Source organism: Mesocricetus auratus, unplaced genomic scaffold, assembly GCF_017639785.1.
Source record: "Mesocricetus auratus isolate SY011 unplaced genomic scaffold, BCM_Maur_2.0 Super-Scaffold_100676, whole genome shotgun sequence".
Classification (NCBI taxonomy): domain Eukaryota; kingdom Metazoa; phylum Chordata; class Mammalia; order Rodentia; family Cricetidae; genus Mesocricetus; species Mesocricetus auratus.
This window is the reverse complement of record NW_024429266.1, coordinates 53,965,186-53,978,432: the sequence shown is the minus strand read 5'-3', so window position 1 is coordinate 53,978,432 and position 13,247 is coordinate 53,965,186. Positions and strand designations below refer to the sequence as shown.

The following is a 13,247-nucleotide window of genomic DNA, read 5'->3' as shown; positions in this document are numbered from 1 at the left end:
ACCTTGCTGTGATGCCATTCTGAGTCTCTCAGAGATGGAGCTGGGGAGGCAGATCTAGTACATAGGGTGGAATCGGTCATAGGCAGCACTGGTGGGGAGCTCTTCTTCCCCCGACATTCCTCATATTTTATACTTTCTTTGCCCCGTCATTCTGTTTGCCTTGGGTGGTTGGGGTGAGAATGGGGTAGGAACATGAAGAGGGGGAGAGAAGATGGATGTAATCCAGCCTGGCCAGAGGTCTAATATGCTCAGTTGGTGGCTGGTGATAGGCATGGGCTAGGGTAGAAGCTTATGTGATGGCTAATCTCGGTTGTCAGCTGACTACATCTGGAATCAACTTAAACCCAAGCAGCCAGGAATCACCATCAGGGACTTTACTGATTGGACCATTTAATATAGGAAGACCTAAGCAGAGCGGTGGTGGCACACACCTTTAATCCCAACACTCGAGAGGCAGAGGCAGGTGGCTCTCTGTGAGTTTGAGGCCAGCCTGGTCCACAAGAGCTAGTTCCAGGGAAGGTTCCAAAGCCACAGAGAAACCCTGTCTCAAAAAACCAAACCAAAACAAAAAAACCAAAACCAAAAACCAAAAAAAAAAAACCCCACCCAAACAACAACAACAAAAACCCCCACAAAAAAAACCCAAAAGATGGGAAGACCCACCCTAAATCTGGACACATAAAAGGACATGAAAGAAGGAAGCTTTTGCTTTTGACCCACTTGCCTTTAACTCTTGCTGGCAAGTTCATCTATCCTGTTGCTGAGGTATTTCTTAGTTGTTATTAGAACTTAATTCTTTGGGATTCCAATGTAGACTGAAGCCCAGCAGCTCTCTAGGAATCCTCTAGGACTCCAACATCAGATTGGGTCTGTGGATACATCCAGTCTCATGGACTGAAAAATTATAGGAGTTCTGTCAGGAGACAGCCGATGTTAGACTATCTGGACCACAGCCTACTGTGAGCCACTCTAATAAAGCCTGTGTGTGTGTGTGTGTGTGTGTGTGTGTGTGTGTGTGTGTGTGTGTGTGTGTGCCTACATATGTATATGTATATATGGGATTTATTTTTTATTTTTATTTTATTTATTTATTCTTGGTTTTTCAAGACAGGGTTTCTCTGCATTGCTTTGGAGCCTGTCCTGGAACCTGCTCTGTAGACCAGACTGGCCTCGAACTCACAGAGATCTGCCTGCCCCTGCCTCCTGAGTGCTGGGATTAAAAGGCATTTGCCACCAACGCCTAGCTTATATGGGATTTATTGAATGAACGGTATGAATACGTGAATGAATGAATATATTCTTATATTCATCCTATCAGTTCAGTTCTGTTCTTTTTTATTAGCTCTCTTTAGAGTATGCTGACTAATACAGCTTGGGAGAAAGACTGTGGGAGGAGTGGGGCTGGGGAAAGACACATGGGTGGGGGCCTCTGAGCTGAGACATGGACAGTGGTGCCTCCTGAGGTCACAAGTAGACCTCTGCTCAGGCATTTTGTCCTGGGCCACAGTCAGATGGCTGCTGCCTGTGGCACCTACTGCATTCTTAGTGAACCAAATGATTCCGGGACTCCGTACTTGCTTATTCTGTTCCTGCTCAGCCCTCACTCCTCATTGTTTTGAGTCCTGAACAGGCAGAATAAGGTAATCCTGGGGGAGATGTTTGACTCCGTTCAAGCCAAAGAGCTTGGCTACTAGTCCCATCAGCCTTCAAGATACCTTCACAGTGCATCTGAGAAGGGCCAAGGGCAGAAGAAGGCTAGGGATGGAGCTGGAAGGGGAAGCAAGGGTTCACAGAGAGAGACCACCAAATCACGGAGCACTCTGACCTGGCACTTCATTTGGCCTCAGTGAAGAAGACAGTCCCGGGAGTCCCTTAGTTCCCCATTCTGGAATCCCTTGGTAAGTTACATGAGGGAGTTGATACTCCCTGGTACAAATAACATCCCACTTTCAGAAGGATTCCTGGCATCATCCCTGTTCAACAGCCACACACCCTAACTGGGTACCTTCCATCTGCCACACGCTTTGCCAGGTGCTATGGAAATCAAGATGGCAGAGACCCAGGTTCTGATCTCAAGGACTGAGAGACACACCAAGCAGCCTGTACAGTGAGTACTAAAAGGGACAAAGTGAAGAACCATGGAGACATCCAGTCTGTTGAGGATGTGATATCTAGTGAGGCTTCAAGGAAGAGTTAGCAATAGGGCTGGCAGTTCAGTCAATCTTGGAAATGGTGACACAATATAGGGTTTCTCATACCCGTGGGTCTCTCCATCAGCTCCAACATTCAGACCCTGCTCTTCAAAGAGATTGAGTGCTACAATGGTGAAGAGTAAACTTCTGGACCCAAACCTGGCTCTGCCATTTGCTTATGGTATGACCCCTGGCAAGTTCTAGAACTTGAGTTTTCCTTTCTATAAAAGGAGACCAATACCAGCACCTACCTACTAATAAGTAAGTTAGTTAAATATAAAATGCCTCTAGCCTTCAACAAATAGTTGTTAAGACCTCAAAGATAACTCTCTCTCTCTCGTGGGAGTCCACCACTTTCACTATGTGACTTTAGAAAAGTCAAGTTTACCAGTCCATCACCTTAACCACTCGGCCACGACTACACAAGTCAAGTCTTCTAAGCCTGGAACTCACACCTGCATAATCTGGTTATGGGCTTTCAGAAAGATTAAATGAAGGACTAAAATAAGATACTCAGTATGGTGACAGGCACATAGAAGTGGCAGAAATTAGAGAGAACATCTGTCCCTCGGAGGAGGAGGAAAGGAACCAAATTTCAGATGACAAAGGGGATTGCCTGATGTTTTGCAGGTGAGTCCAGAGGCAGGTGGCTTCAGGTGGAGCTGCCCCAGGACACTAGAATGGTGTATAGCACACTCATCAAAATACTGCACCTTGACCAACCCAGCCCACCCCCTTTTTGTCTATATTCCAACTACCTGCTCTCACACACTCACCCTGGTGCCACAAGCACATATTTAAAGATTGATTTAATTTTTAAAATTGTGTGCGCATGGAAGTGCAGATGCCTACAGAAGTCACAGGATCCACTGGAGCAGGAGTGATGAGTAGTGGTGAGCTGCCTGGCATGAGTCCTTTACAAGATCAGGGAGAGCTTTTAACCCACGAGCCATCTCTCTAGCCCCTTGTGTTTTAATTTTAAACTAAAGTCCTTTTAGTTCCTTTCCAGGCTGCATGCCTGACACCATTCTAACCATTCTACCTACAATAACTTGCAACTGTCCTATCAGTTGGTGCCATCATTGTCCCAACTTCAGAGGTACAGACTACAAAAGCCAGGGAGGTTAAGGGTTATTTATACACAGGATAACAAAGCTAGCCCAGGTCACATAGCCTAGGTGATACTGAGACAGTCAATTTCCCAATTGCAACTGCTCACCCTATAGCTAGAACTAGCCTCCTTTCCAGCCCTTACCCCATCTCTTTAGACTCTACTCACTCAGGCCCCAGGTCCTATCAGGACAAATGCCAGCTAACTGGCTTAGTGCTCTGCAAATCCCAGAGCCAAGAAGTATTTGGGTCTATAAATATTTCACTCTAGCTTAGAAGATGGTGAGAGCCTGAGCGCTAGCTGCCTCCATTCTGCAGAGCCTGGGCCGGGTGTTTGGGAACGAAGGTGGTCCGTTATAAGCCTGCAGAACTCTCAGGATTATTAGTTGGACTGGCTTTCCCCGCCCTATCTGCCCTTGAGCAGCAGCCCGCAGTCACCGCAGGGTGGGCGGGGTCTGGTCGTGGTGCTGATAGGACAGCTCCTCCCGCAGCTGCCTGTTAAAGGGGCCGCCACAGCTCTTTGGAGAAGCAGTTATGATGCCCATTCCACAAGGTCAGACATCTTAACCACAGTATGAAGAGGATGGATATATTAGGTTGAAATAAAAAAGAAAGAATGGAGGAGAAAAGGAATGAAAAAGGGAGAGAAGAGAAAAAATAGAGAAAAGAGATGGAGGAAAATTACACACCCACTGTTGGCCTGGAGCATTTCACACAGTACAGAGTGGCAGCTCAATGCAGATCTGGAGCCAGGACCACCCAAAGTTGCCACATCTTCCTCCTTCCCACACACTGCCATGCAAACATGGGCACAGATGCTTCCTTCCTGAGCTCTAGAGGCAGTCCGGAGCAGGGCACTTCATGCGTCCTCACGATGAGCACTAATCGTATAGCACTAGATATACAGAGTTCTGAGAGGGAGGTTACAACAGTGCCTTGTGCTCTTCCACTGAGAGGCGTGCCCTTGACATAGCATTGACCCCCTCTCTGCCATTAGCAGCCACTTCAGTCAAAGCAATGTAAGCACTGTACAGAATGCTTCATGTCTAATCTAAATTTCATTTTCACTTAAGAATCATCGGATCAGCTGATTTATGTAGGACTGGAATGGAGTGGGTACACAAAGCCAGACAGCAAGCTGAGTTTTCATGTTTAAAACCACAGTATGGGGCTGGTGAGAAGACTTAGCGGTTAAAAGTGCACGGGCACGAGAGATGAGTCAGTGGTTAAGAGCATGGACGTGTTCTTGAAGAGAGCCTGAGTTTGATTCCCACCACCCACATCAGGCAGCTCACAACAACCTGTGGCTCTCATTCTGGGGGATCTGACATCCCTCCAGCCTCCTCAGACACCTATACATAAATAACAATAATTGAAAAGAAAACCAAACATGCTGTTCTTTCAGAGGACCCAACATCTATACCAGGCAGCTCACAATTGCCTGGAGTTCCAACTCCAGGGGATCTGATGCCATCTTCTGACTCAAGTGCACATACCCACATATGGACATACACATATGCACGTAATTTAAGAATAAGAAAGTCAGTATTCTCTGCAGAGGGCTGGAGACGCAGCTCCGTGGTTGAAAGCACTGGCTGCTCTTCCAAAGGATCTGGGTTCTATTCCCAGCACCCACTATTCCAAGCACTGACATGGTGGTTCATAAATGCCTATAACTCCAGTTCCAGGGGATCTGAAGCATTCCTCTGGCCTCTGAGGGCATCAGCTATGCATGTGATAAACAGACATGCATACAAGGTGAGGCCTCTCTACAGGGAGGTAGACTAGAGACAACATCTGGGACAGGAGGGTGAGATGGATGACTTGCAAGGAGCCAGCTGCCACAGAGGGAAGTCTTGGCCTATGTGGGCTTCTTTGCAAGCCGTCTTACTCCGTCTGCCACAGGCTTTCTTTGCCTTTGTAATCCTGACCCGTACTTCCCAGAACCAAGCCCCACCTCAGGCTTTTCCTCTGGCTGGAACCCTAGTCTGCCTCCCTGGGGGCTGAACCTTCCTAGAGAACAGACAGCCATGGCCTTCAGTGCCACAGCAAAGAGGTGACTTCTGTGCTGCTTCAGCTTTGGACAAGCGCTGCGCCACCCTTGTACACACACTTCCTTGGTCTGATCGGTTTTGTTTCCCCCAAGGATAGCATTCAAAGGCCGGGCCCTTGGGAGGTGACTAAGTCCAGGCAGAGCCCTTATAGATGGGATTAGCACCCTCTTTAAAGTGGCTTAACGGATGTTGTCCTTCTGTCATGTGAAGACCCAGAAGATTCCGTGATGAGAGGTGGGCCCTTACCAGACAGTGAATCTGCTAATACCTTGATCTCAGATGTCTCTCCATCAGCATATTTCTGATGTTTATAGGGTTCATAGAGTGAGACACATATGTACCTAATATACAGAGATATGCACCTTATCCCCCAAATGTACACACTCATACTCCGGCCAGATACACGTAGGCAAACTACACCCCCACACATGGTTATACAGACAGTCGCATTCTCTCCCTCCCACACACACACAAACACACATGTTCACCCTCACAGTTCTTAAACATATACATCATTTTAAATTTATTTTTAACTTGTTTACAAATGATCCAGTTTAACCTTCTTTTTTTTTAATTTTTTTGAGACAGGTCTCTCACTAGGATCCAGTGCTTGCCAATTCGGCTAGGCTGAATAGTCAGCAAGCGCCAAGAATCCTGTCTCTACCTCTCCAGCGATGGATTTATAAGCACATGCCACCGTGCCCCTAGCTTTTTACATAAAACACAGGGAAGTGAACTCAGGTCATCATGTTCGCACAGCAATCGCTTTACCACAACTCCCAGCTCCCTCCCTCGCCACTGCCCCTGCTGTCCTTCCCCACCCTACCCATGCACAGGCTTTCCCTGGAGAATGGGGTTATGGACCTGGTACGGTACATGTGTGGTACCTGGGGCGGCATACACAGGCAAAGACAAGTCATCCTCTTCCTGCAAGGAAGGTGCGTGTCCTACGTCACAGTGTGAGGTGCAGCAGAGCCTGGAGTGACCACTCAGACTCCTGTCTGTCCAGGATAGACCTCGGTCTTTCTGAGATCCGGAATTGTGAAGAGGACCTCAGGGTTGAAGACTGAGCCTCAAGAGATATTTGCTAGTGTTTGTCTGGCTCAGCCTCTAACCTCTGCAAGCCTCTGAGAACAGAGGGCATCCCCCATCAGTTCAGCTGCCAAGTCCTTGGCAGAAAAGGGGATCACCCTAAGCAGTGTGGAGAGAAGAGGGGGGGCAGCTAGTGGGCATCACCAAGTGGGCAGAGGATTGGCAGAAAGCAGAGGAAATGGCGACAAGTTGGCAAGGGAGCAATGTGCCGGCTCAGTACCCCAGCGCCCGCCTGGCTGGCTCCAGGCTCAGAGCAGGGATTAGGACTGTTCAAATGGGATCCACCATTTCCTTCCCATGTTCCCTCTGAGCCCCAGGCTTCTGCCAGCTCTTGGGAATTCCTGATCCTGTGGACTGGCATGGCCTCCTTTCTGGTCAGATGGTGACATGCTTACAGTGGAGGAAAGACGGGGTCCTGAGGTAACCTCAGGTACTCCCAACATGAGAGGAAATCACGAGGCAAGAGCCCAGCTCCTGCCTTTAGTCCAGCCCTGCTGATCCCAGACAGAGGCTTCGGAATGCAGCAAAGCGCAGATGTGGTATGCCCATCCCCTACTTCCCCAAACATCATTCCCTAACTGTTCCCTGACCATGAGCTGTTCCATCTGCAGTCAGGCTGCCAAAGACAGGGCACCCTGAAATCTCAAACATGACACAGAACAGACGGTCACTACTTTCCTGCCAGTTCTCAGAACTTGTCACCCCATTTCCTGAGGCTGGAAGTTCTTCTACGTGTCTAAACCTCTACCCCTCTAATTAAAAAACAGAATGCACGTTCTAGTTCCTCTTTCTGGGGCCTTGCTTCTCTCTGTTCCTGGCCTCAGAAATAGAACTGGGGTTTGAACTTCAGGGAGGGGCTGCAGAACTCCCTGGCTACAGACTCCTGCTGTCAGCATATCTGGCATATCTTGCTGATTTGCTCCATCTGAGGGCTCCACTCAAAGCAGTATCTTTGGTTCCTTTTCAATTAGCCAAGAAGAATGATTTAGTGCTAATGAAAATCAATGGTTTAAAACTGTCCCACAAATCACAGGGGGCTGGAGGTCTGTTATAAATGCCTCTTGGGGAAGTTGGGCTGGGCCTGGGAAGCATGAAGCCGCCCACAGCTTCCTACAACTAAACAGTGGGGCAGAGAAGCCACCCCCTCCCCCATCTCCTCCTGCCCCTCTTCCTCCTCTCCCCTCCCTCTTCCCATGCACTTTCCTGGAATCCAGAATGTTCCTGTTTCACAGCCTCCAACGCCAAACACCCTACCACTGTGTTTCGCTCCTGTAATGAAGATGATAAAAATTTAGAGTTCGAAGTCACAGGACACAGATGTCTAGGTCCTGAGAACCAGTTGCTGGAGGTCTGTTTTTTTTTTTTAAGTGACAGTTTAGGTACTGGGCAGACTGACCCAGGCTGGGCTGCTGGGTGGGGAGAAGAGCAGCTGTGCTCTCTTCTTGGGGGTGGGAAGCTTCAGCAAGACAGCAGAGACCTAGGCAGCCAGCCAGACGACAGGTCTCCTTAGGATTTGTCAGTACCATCTCTCTCACGTTCCCTGTATTATGCTTCTTCTCCCCAAACGCAGGGCTCTCAGCATTTCTCTGTAGATGATCTTTCCAGCTGGGTTGATGGAGGTGTATCATTTAGCAAAGGTTAGGGCATGGGGCTGGGGCAGGGAAAGGGAGATTCCTTGATGTTGAGGCAGGGGAGAGCTCTCCAGGATTCTGCAATACCTTAAAGGCTTCCAGCCCAAATATTCCTGTGTGGGAGCTGATGTTTTGCCTGCAATACTCTGGGCCTCAGCACCCTGGAAGTGTAAGCACGAGGTCTCAGAACAGCATGCTCTCCACTTGGGAGGGCTGACAGAGGGTTTGAGCAGAGTGTCTCCAAGGCTGGAATGTATGGGCATTTCCCTGCATGGATCAGAAACCACAGGTAGGGCAGATGAGTACCACCTACCTACCCTTACCCTACACTGTATGACAGCATTAACTTTTTTTTTTTTTTGGCGTGGGGCATGGAGAATCTGACTCTATCTATAAGGTGTGTGGCTTTTGGAAAGTTGCTTAGCCTCTCTTAAACTTTGGTTGCTTATTGAAAACAAGAATAACAAATATCACTGAACTGTAAAGATGAAACAAAGCATAGAAACACATGAGAAGTACTTTAAAATTATTATTATTAGAACTGGAGCGATAAGTCATTGGTTAAGAACAAGAGTACCTGCTGCTCTTCCAAAGGATTCGAATTCTATTCCCAAGCTCCCAGGAGAGCCCCTGACAGTGTCTGCTCTCATCTGCCCTTTGCAGGCACTAGTACACACCTGACACATACACATACACAAAAACAAAATAAATCTTGTTTTAAAGCCCAAAAGGTAATTATTACTCTTAAAAATCACAACATATATTAGAAAAAATCCAAAAATACACACACACTCTAAAACTGTGGCTGTACTATAGTAACATCCCTTTACTGTAAAACTGTGGTTGTACTGTAGTTACAAGTGTACATCTCTTTACTGTAAAACTGTGACTGTACTATAGTTAACAAGTGTACATCTCTTTACTGTAAAACTGTGGTTGTACTGTAGTTACAAGTGTACATCTCTTTACTGTAAAACTGTGGCTGTACTGTAGTTACAAGTGTACATCTCTTCACCATAAGCTGTGGTTGTACTATAGTTACAAGTGTACATCTCTTTACTATAAACTGTGGCTGTACTATAGCTACAAGTGTACATCCCTTTAGTGTAAAACTGCGGTTGTACTATAATTATAAGTGTACTAAGCACCTTTACCTTTTACTTTAAGTCTCCAAAAGTTTAAAATACATTCATCAGATCATGAATTGTTGGGGATTGTATTGTCTGAACCCCGGTTAACCTCTCCCCCATTGCTGCCCATGTCTGATGTTCTTAGTTTTCCATACTCTGTGGGGGGGGGGAGGGTTTTCTGTTTTCTTCCACATCCCAATCCCCTTGATTTTTGAGACAAAATTTCTTGTGTAGCTCTGGCTGTCTCAGGCTCGTCTCAGGCTGGTCTCAAACTTAGAGATCCACTTGCCTCTGCCACCAGATCACTGGGATTAAAGGCGTGTGCCACCACCACCCTCTGGCAGTTTTCCACTATTGTGTACAAGGATGTGATAAATCCAGACACGTTTTGCTTGTGCTTGAGATCATTCCCTCGGCTTCATTCTTAGAAGGAGAACCCCTGGGTCCAAGAGGAGAGAGTCCTGAAAAGCCTTCAGTTACAAATTGCAGATTACTGTTCCCAAAAGTTCAGCCAGCTCCATCCACAACAGCGTCTGCAGTGTCTGACTCACTCAGCAGTCTTGAATCTAGGCTGCCTTGTTCAGCAGTGGGGCCGTCACCCGCTGGGAGCCTGGCCACACATACAAAAGCATGAAGAGGCCAAGTAGGTAAGAGAACATAGCTAGAGAAGATGTCTGGGTGCCTCTCCACTCCCACTAGGCGGAGGACCTTCATCTATTCTCCTTCCCACTAAACTAAGACTTGGACTGCCTGAGAATGGTGGCTCATGTCTTTAATTCTAGCACTTGGGAGGCAGAAGCAAACAGAGCTCTAGGAGTTCAATGCCAGCCTGATCTACAAAGTGAGTGTGCCAAGACAGTCAGGGCCACTCAGTGAACCCTTGTCTTAAAAACAATCAAACACAATCTGAAATGCTCTGATTTGAAGCTGAGCACTTTCTAAGCATAAAGAACATTACATAATAGGACTGTGTCTTTCTCATTGTCCACTTGGAGTTTAAAGAGACAAAGATGTCCCTGTACCTGGAAGGCCCAGGGTCAAGGGCATGATAACCTGTGGCCTGTGACCTTGGGAAAGACTTGCAGTTCATATGGGGCAGTACCACAGAGGAAAATGCCAGTGAAAAGGGGTTGTTAGGTGTAATCACAGAGTCCCTGTGTGTGCTGGGTCCTGGATGGACAGTTGTCCACACTCTTTGTCTTTAATAGTACAGCTAGAGCAGCCTGTTCTGTCCATGGGAGAGGAGGTTTTATAATACAAGGTTACTTGACTTCCTGAGCATCCTGACTGGTCACTGTCTTCCCAGCTAGGCACCTGAAGGACATCTGTTAGGACATCCTTCAGAGTCTGTGGACAGAATAGCTAAGTCCCCACTGCAATCCAGCATAAGCGCTGGGAATTCATGCTATCCTTATCTCTTTCGCACCAATTCTTCCTCATTTTTCCAGCAGGTTCCCCCAGATCTCTGAAAGCAGGGAAGCAGAGGCTGAGGGGAGGCCACCCACTGTCTAAGAACAAACCATGAATTGTACAAGGCTCTTACATGCCCCAAATTCCTGGGTAGGCGCCTGTGTGGCTATAATCTTATGCCATCCACCATCCTTCACTTCTTACCCTTTCCTTAATGCTGCACGCTGGGCAAGCCCGTGTTCAGATGCAGCCCTCTCTGTGCCCTGTGGAGAAACTCTTCATTAGCTGCTTCACCAACCTTACTGAGAAGCCCTGCCTTGTCTAGGTTGTCAGAACTATCTCACAGAGAGGTGGTCACACAGTCCTGTTCCATCTGCCCTTGCAAAAAGTGCTCATGGCTCTCGACGCGGCCCTTCACACGGACATTCCTAACTCTGTCTCCCCTGACTCACACTGTGCCTCTTGATGAGCCATCCCCAAGGTTTAGGTTTAAGCAAACTGTAACAACCTCTGGAAACCCTGAGAGCAAACATTTTTACTGCTGGCAAAACTGCATGAGTGTCCTGAAACACAGGGTCTTCTTGCAACCCACCTAGCTCTCCCCTCCCTTCCTTTTTGGCAATATTTGTTGCCATGGAGATTCTAACACAATGGTGCAGGTAGAAAGCCTGTTGCTTGGCAACGAGATGCTAAAGGTACAGGATTGGCTGCCAAGGCCTAAAGGAGCAGAAAAGATGATGAGGGAAGGTGGGAAAATAGAGAAACACCCTGGGGGAACACAAAGGCATAGGAGAGAAGCAGACGACAAGGCCAGAACGAAGAGAACATAAATACAGAAGCAAAAAGAGAGAGCCTGTGACCTCCCTAGGGCTGGGTCACATTTGCGTATTTGCTAAAACGCCCTCATGGAAACAACGGCAAAACAAACAAGCCTTAGTGTGTTTTCATAGCTGTGTTTATGTTGTAGCAGGATGATAGAAGAAAATAAAAAACACCGCAAAAAAATGGAAGTCCTTGACTATAAGGGCTGAGCAATCCTGTGCGAGGACAACGTCCTGTGGTGGGAAGAACAAGGACCGCAAAATTGGGTTGAAATCTGTTCTGCACCTCTTCCTCAATGTGTGACCCAATCAAGAGGGACAATTCTTTGATATTCACTTTTCTCATGCATAAAAATGGGACCAGCAGCTGAGTGTGGGGACAGGCACCTGTAATCTCGCCACTCCTGTGACTGAGGCAGGGCAGTCATGAGTTCAAGGCCACCTTGAGTTATATAGTGTGACCATGTCTAAAGATCAAGGCAAGGCACAAAGGGGAATAGCAACATGCATCTCATAGGGTTGTTACCCAATGAGGAGCGGTGGACTCTGGCACGTGGGAACTCGGGCTATTGTTGGCCTTTTCCAAGTACAACCCACCCCTGCTGTTCTCTTAATGGAAAGAGCCCAAAGACTCTTCGGATGCCCAAAGACCTGACTTCCATCCAGATTAATGAGCCCACTGTCTATGACACCCAAGCAAACTATGAACAGAAGCCAGTAGCTCATGTTGAGTGGCCTGACAGTCTCTCCCTCACACCGGTGAAGAGGAGCCTATTGGGGAATGTCGGTGTGAATGCCCCAGTCCTGCCCGGTACCATGGAGAGACCATGGGGGCCCATGACCTGCAGGCACACTCCCATTTGTTCCTCCGCCTGGATGGCCTTCAGGGTGAACTTACAGCTCCACATGGGGACTTTTTCAACCTTCCTGAATTCTCTGTGACCATGGAGAAAACCATGAGAGGTAGAAGCCAGGCACATGGTTGGCAAAGACAGAGCCTCCATTGTAGTTTTCAAGCAAACTAATTTGTCCAACCAACGGAGACTGTCACCAGAGGCAAAACAAGGCAGCGAGAGAAGGCAGCTGTGGTGACTTCTGAATACACCGTGCCATGTTGGAACTACATGAGGCCAGTCATGAGAGGAGGACCTCAAATCTCAGGGAAGCTCTTTAAGAAGGGTGGACTTGTCCTGAGTTATTTTGGGTGGGGCCAACTGTGGCCAGCTACTGGGTACCCTCTCAGGAAACTCTAGTACCTGGGGGCCCATAGAGTTCAGGAAATCCTTTCTGGCAGCAATAACTTTCAGCTAAGCGATCTGGTTCTGCGTGCGGGAGAAACTTGGTGGGTTGAAGTGTCTCACTAGCTCAAGGTTCATGCAAGGACTGTGGTGGCAGGCAGGCGAGCAGTGACTCACACAGACAGATGCTGTTTAATTCAGCTGTCTCACTGTCTCCACGGCTTCCTGAGCTCTCTCCCTGGGTACTTGAAACACCTTTGTGGTTTCAAAGCCAAAGTTCCCAACAATGCCGACAAGACACCAGAGGGGCGCCGCTGCCATTTCTGCTTGGCCAGAGCCCAGCTTGCCAGGAGTGGGCTGGTGGAGACTGGTGGGGCCAGGGAGGCCAAGATGAATGTGAGCAGAGGCTGATAGGCTATGGGTTCCGAGCCCAGTGCAGAGCCCCCAGCCTCCAGCAGCTCTCTCCAGGCCTGGCTCCACAGCAAGGCTAAAGGACCAGGACCTATTTCATGGTAAACAAGACAGAATGTAACTTAGAGAAGGGCCTTGTCAGTCTTAGGAACACTCAT

The 13,247-nt window shown here is 48.0% G+C and overlaps 1 protein-coding gene across 10 annotated transcripts in view; it reads right to left on the bottom strand.

Annotated features, from left to right (window-relative positions):
• The window catches only part of Nav1 (neuron navigator 1), a 243,256-nt gene that overhangs the window by 175,072 nt on the left and 54,937 nt on the right, over positions 1–13,247 (bottom strand). The gene's annotated exons all lie outside the window — the stretch shown is intronic.